Source organism: Eleutherodactylus coqui, chromosome 6 (assembly GCF_035609145.1).
Source record: "Eleutherodactylus coqui strain aEleCoq1 chromosome 6, aEleCoq1.hap1, whole genome shotgun sequence".
NCBI lineage: Eukaryota > Metazoa > Chordata > Amphibia > Anura > Eleutherodactylidae > Eleutherodactylus > Eleutherodactylus coqui.
In genome coordinates, this window is record NC_089842.1 from 192,906,345 (window position 1) to 192,912,344 (window position 6,000).

Sequence of the window (6,000 nt, forward strand, 5' to 3'; positions counted from 1 at the left end):
ACGACTGTTGTCAGTGCCCAAACTAAACCTAGATTCATCGCTGTAGACAACCTGGTTCCACTCCATAGCAGTCCAGTTTCGTTGTTCATGACACCACTGCAAGCAGGTGATGATGCGTGTCAAAGGAAGTACAAGTAATGGGACACCAAATGTCCTTCAACCAAGCACCTGGAAATGGTTCCAACAGACTCAGTGGCCTGTAATGATAGTGCCACTTGTCTCTGGATGGCGGAAAACAAAACAGTTTGAGTGGCTAGTGCATGTCTGATGATCCTCTCTCCTGGTGGTTCTGAGCCTGGTCTCCTTGTATGGGTGTCCTTACGCATCCACTGGTCCCAACACCTCCTAACAGTCTGGTTAGAATGGCCCAGGTGATGGGCAATGGGTCGATACAACCCCCCTGCTTCTTGCATTCCAATAATATGCCTCCTCTCCAACTCTGGAAATGAGGTGTAATCTCTTCTCTGCTGCAGAGAGGCGTCTAGTGGTCAACAAGCTGTACACAAGCGAAAGAAGAGGTCACTACACACAAGTAACTTCTGAGAGCCTCTTATAAGCCAAGGGTGGAACCATGTTTAGGATCTCAAGTGGCAAGACCATTCATCTAATCACACTGCAACTCTAATCATTGGCCTGAAATGTAACTGCATGCCGAGTTTTGCAGCAAAACAACTTCTAGGTGCTGGATTTTTTTTTTTTTTTTTTTTTTTTTTTACAGAGTGTAGTACATTTGAAGAAAAATGATGTAGACATGTAAGGGGATGCAAGAATTTTACCCAAAATAGATAGTTAAATGTTATTAGTGCTGATGAAGTGTGTTTGTGGCAATTATGTAGTTAGGTAAAGTTTAACTAAAAGAGTAAAATCAATGTTATTCATTATTGTAGAAAGTAATGTAAACACTAATATATATAAAGGAAAGTAAAGAATGCTATGTTTAAAGAGGAAAATTCTAGATTAATACTGTTTATTATGCAATTGCAAGTGTTTCTGGGGAAAATACCCAGGTTTAGTGTTTGAAATTTTATTCTGTTCAAAAGGTATAGCTATGTGCACGACCACTTGCTTAGTCCTGATGGACACACATGCTCAGTCGCTCTTTTTGCTTCTGGATCCTCAGTGCTAGACATGGGAAATGATCCACTGCGCACTAAACAGTAGCTTATACAAATTGCTCCTAACCAGCTTGTCAGGGAAGGACTGAAGCCTGTCCAATAGCACAGCAATGTACAGCAAGAGTGAGAAGACTGCTTCTCAGCATTGACTTGTGTGCAAACAAATACTATGTTATTTTCAGTGCTTCAGTCTCCATGAAACAATTAACTATCTGCATAAAAGACTTACTGGAGACTATATTTATGGTTGCCAGAGGGAAAATGAGACTAATTGGTGATGATATGGCCCAGGGGAGAGTGAAAAACTTATAGTGTTCATGCAAGGGGTTTGGGTGTTGCAGGCAAAAACTCACTGGAAACAGTATTGATGCTTAGCAAAGTCAGTGGAAAGAGAAGATCAGGACGACAAAGAACAAGATGGCTAGATATAATCAATGCCACTAAGAACATGTCAATCACGGAACTGAAAGAAGCAGTGAAAGACAGGAATACGTGGAAAACATTGATGCATAGAGTGACCAAAAGTTGGATGCGACTGAACGGATAATCATTATCAACTAATGGACTGAGACAATGTCACATAAAACATCCCCCAACCTCACCGGGGCCTCCACCATACTAAACTGTTGGCACAACACACTCGGGTAAAAGACGCTCCCCAGGCCTCCTGCCTACCCAGATATGTCCATGTTATCTGATGATGGAATAGCGTGAATCATCACTGCAAAGAATGTTCTGCCATTGCTCAACTGTTTGATTGATTGCGTTTCTTGTACCATTGTATATGGGCTGATGCATTGAACTTTGTGATGGGCGGGTTGTGTGCAAACATGTATCCAATAACGTGCAGTTCTCATCATACAGTGCTGACACTGACTTGGACATTCTCAGTGTGCTCTTGGATAGTGGAAAAGCGAGCTCTATGAACAATCTTTTCCAGCTGTCGTTGTCCCTTTCTGTTATATTTTGGGTTGTTCGGTTCTTGGTTTAGCCGTGGTACATCCCCCTCTCCTCCACCTTGTGATCACATAAGCCATAGTAGATCTGGTGACCTGGGCATTAGCTATAATTTCACAAACAGTCCACTAGATGACCAACAATCATACCACATGTAAACTCTGTAAGTTCCTTGGAACAAGGCATATTAAGCAAAAGAAAGCAAAACAAACTATGGCTGACACCTCCAAGGGTCTGCATCTTATATAGCATGGTTTATTATTACACATGACATACTAATAGGACATGATCCATTCTACCAATAGAGGTGTCCAAATACTTTTGTTATGACAGTGTCGTTTAAAATGGTGCTTCACCTTTTTATAAGAACTTGATTTGCTAGTAATCCTCTATAATGAATGCAAACTACCCTCTGGCTAACATTAACTGCAATTACTTGTTATCACTGGGCACGAAAATACATTATAGTCAATAGAGAACATGGGCTAAAGATAAATCAATCTACATTTGTTTGTAGACGGCTGTCAATACTTTAAATCACTAACATATTTTGCTTACCTCACACACAGCAGAAAAGAAATACTATGGGGCTAATTTACTAATACTGTCTAAAAGTTAGACCGTGCAAAGGTAGACTACACATTCTTAAAATGGGTCGGATTAATCACTGAAAGTAAATCTGTCAAATGTTAAGACCATCTAGTCTAAGTTTAGACCACTGATTAGTTGGCTTAGTTTATGCCAAAAATTGTGCCAAAATTTTGGCACAATGTGGCACCATTTTGGCTACATCTCATTTTCAGACTAGTCAGAAAACCTGTCTGAAAGTGTCTAAAAACACATGATATGTGTTGCGCAATCATGTAAGACATTTTTTTGGTGGAATTTAACAGAAAACTGTCATTTTGAATAGTAACTAGGCCCCAAAACTCTGAAATAATGAGAGATTAAAAAAAATGTGAAATAGAACCTTTTAAGGTTAGATCTGTAGAAACAATACCTATCTTAAGGCTGGCGTCACATGGGAGTATTTGCGCACACAAATTTTGAGCACGCAATATGCAGAGAATAGAACACATTGATTTCAATGGATTCATTCACATATTTTCCTGCAAATTTTGGTCATGCAAAAAAAAAAATCTGCAGCATACTCTATTTTCCTGCACATTTGCGCACCAATAGACTTTATAAAAGTCACTGGGGATGTGCAAATGCATGCAAAATACGCTAAGAGATGCGTGAAATGTTATTGTGCAGAAAAAAGGACGCATCTGGAACTCATTAGACTAACAAGGCATTTCAATTGCTGCATTTTTTTTCCTAAGCGAAAATGAACATGGCTTTGTGCATGGAAAAAGTACCGTAAGATACAGCAATGCATGCGCAGAAAAGCATCAGTCATTCAGCAAAAACGCCACGCTCATACAATCGCAAATACGCATACACTCATGTGATGCTATCTCTAAGGATTATTCGTACAGCCATGATTTCACCACGTTTTATGCATGCAATTTACGCCAGTGTAAAAGGCAGTGAATGAAGTGAATGAAAGTAGATTGATTTTCATTAATCCATTCACATTAGCGTGTATTCATTGTATGTAGATATGCGCATAAAAAAAAAATGCAGCATGCTCTATTTCACTGAGCATCATGCACAAACAGCCCTATTGTTCTGTATAGGTAGAGTATGCAGCACTGTCCACACGGAATGCATTGCATATCTGTGGTGTTACATTCATAACGCCGCTATGGGAGAGAGCGGGAAATTTTTTTTTAAAAGTCACATTGCGCATGACAGTGTGCGTCAGATACCCTGTCATGCACAGTACACTATCGCTGCCATATACCGCGACAGCCAGCTCACCGCCACTCCCAGGGCGACAAAACACTGTGTAACCCTATGCAGCGTTTTATGCATACACCCATCGGAAGGAGCCTTTACTCTCATCCAACTTGTTTACACTGTAATGACACTGCAACACAATGAGACACCAAGAACTGGGCAGAATATTCAGTTCGCGTGAAGGTTTTATGGCCACGGATTCCTTGCTGAAATCCACAGGCTTTTTGCATCCCATTGAATTTAATAGGAATCTACATCTCGGTTCATACGGCACAGATTTTGAAATCCCGATCATCGGGTGGCCACATACTGATTAGCCCTATTGAATGAGGCAAATTCTACACTCAGATTTCTGGCATTTAGGGTGGTTTTACACAGGCGATACAATCGCGTGCTGCGAGAGTGAGTAAAAACGCAGAATTATGAAAAATTATTTTTAATGGTTTCCTTCGCATTTGCGATGTTTTCACTAATGCGATGTTGCGAGAGGAAAAAAAGAAAATCGCACCATGTCCTATCTTTCTGTGTTTTGCGTTTTATTAATCTCTCATGTGAATAAGTCTATTTAAAAAAAATGGAGTTAATATTCATACGAGTTTTGTGCATCTCGCAATGCACAAAACTCCCGCTAGATTCTCGCCCATGTGAAGGGAGCCTATTTCCACGGGCGGGTTTGTTTTGCGGCCCACAGGGAAACATGGGCGTCCGCAAATGAAATAAGGCATGCGGATTTGATTTGCAGACTTTTTAGTCCGGAAAAAAAAAATCGTGGCATGCTCTATTTCAGTGCGGATCCCGCACAGACAGCTTCCATTTAAGTCAATAGAAGATGTCCGATCCATGGCCCGTCTCGGACAGGCCACGGATTACGCGGAAAAGCAGGAGCTTACACACACATCCACAATGAAGAAAATGAAGACCCGATGGGTAAGTAGTAGACCCGCAGTGTCTTCAGCCGCGGGAAGGAATCCGATTCTCCCGTGAACATGAGGCCTAATAGTGCAGATGTTAGTGTGGAATTCAGGGACGGCATATTCTGCAATGCTGCTGCACAATATTCCGTCCGTGGGAAAGGTTCCACATACTACTAATTGTCGGGTAGAACATGCGCTCCCAGGTGCCATCCTGCAATTGTCGGAAAAACGCAAGTGCTAGAGGTTAGCGCTCATGTAATAGCACCCTTACAAGTCATCTTGTATAAAAAATTAGTACAATGTCTAGTTAACCACAATGACCAGCAGCATCAACATCATGAGGATGGATTCACACCCAACATTTTGTAAAGCTTTTTCACACAGTTTTTGTTGTCGTTTTTCACAGCTTTTTTGTAGTTAAATATTACTTTACACATTTTGGGCGCGCAAAATAATAACCCGCAGCATGCTCTACTTCTGTGCACACCAAAGGGCCCCATAGAAGTCAAGGGGATGTGCAAATACGCAAGGATATGCGTGAAACCCTCCGTAATTCCACAGGAAAAGGAACACATCTGAAACTAATTAGCCATTTCAAGCCGTGCGTCTAGTTTACTGCGTGCAAATGAACATGCCCTGCAGGCGGAAAAAGTACAGTAAAGCATAGTTCGTTCTGCAGAAACGCAGCGCTGAGGTACGCACATGTGAAGAAGCTCTTTATGTATGGGACTTTCAAAATGTCAGAAAAAAAAAGTAGAAAATGACCCACAATAAAAATCACAACCAATACTGCATGTAAAGACTTGTCACATTACAAAAAACACTAAAGTTTAAAGGGACCTTTCACACGGGACAGGGTATTTCACAATGGCGTTACGGAATATTCCGTCCTGCGGAATATTCAGGACCAACATCCACACTGCTAACATGCAGTTTTTGGTGCGGAAGCGAAAATGGCGGAATCCTGCCAACAAACCCGTATCTAAATCTGCAATTAGCAGTTCATATTTTGGTGCGGAACTCGGGGACGATATAATCTGTGACCCTGTTGTGGAATATTTCCCCCTGTGTGAAAGTTCCCTAAAATACAAGAAAACAAGGAAAATGTACTGAAATCTGACTGGGAATAAAACTCTACTGTCCTACCTTGTGTAAATCGCTGCAATCTT

General features: G+C 41.1%; 1 protein-coding gene across 1 annotated transcript in view; it reads right to left on the reverse strand.

Moving 5' to 3' along the window:
• The window catches only part of PAK6 (p21 (RAC1) activated kinase 6), a 105,897-nt gene that overhangs the window by 99,666 nt on the left and 231 nt on the right, over window positions 1-6,000 (reverse strand). The window contains exon 1 of the mRNA XM_066605845.1: window positions 5,978-6,000. This exon is cut by the window's right edge and continues 231 nt beyond it. The gene's annotated coding sequence lies outside the window, so the exon portion shown is untranslated. The remainder of the gene's footprint in view (window positions 1-5,977) is intronic.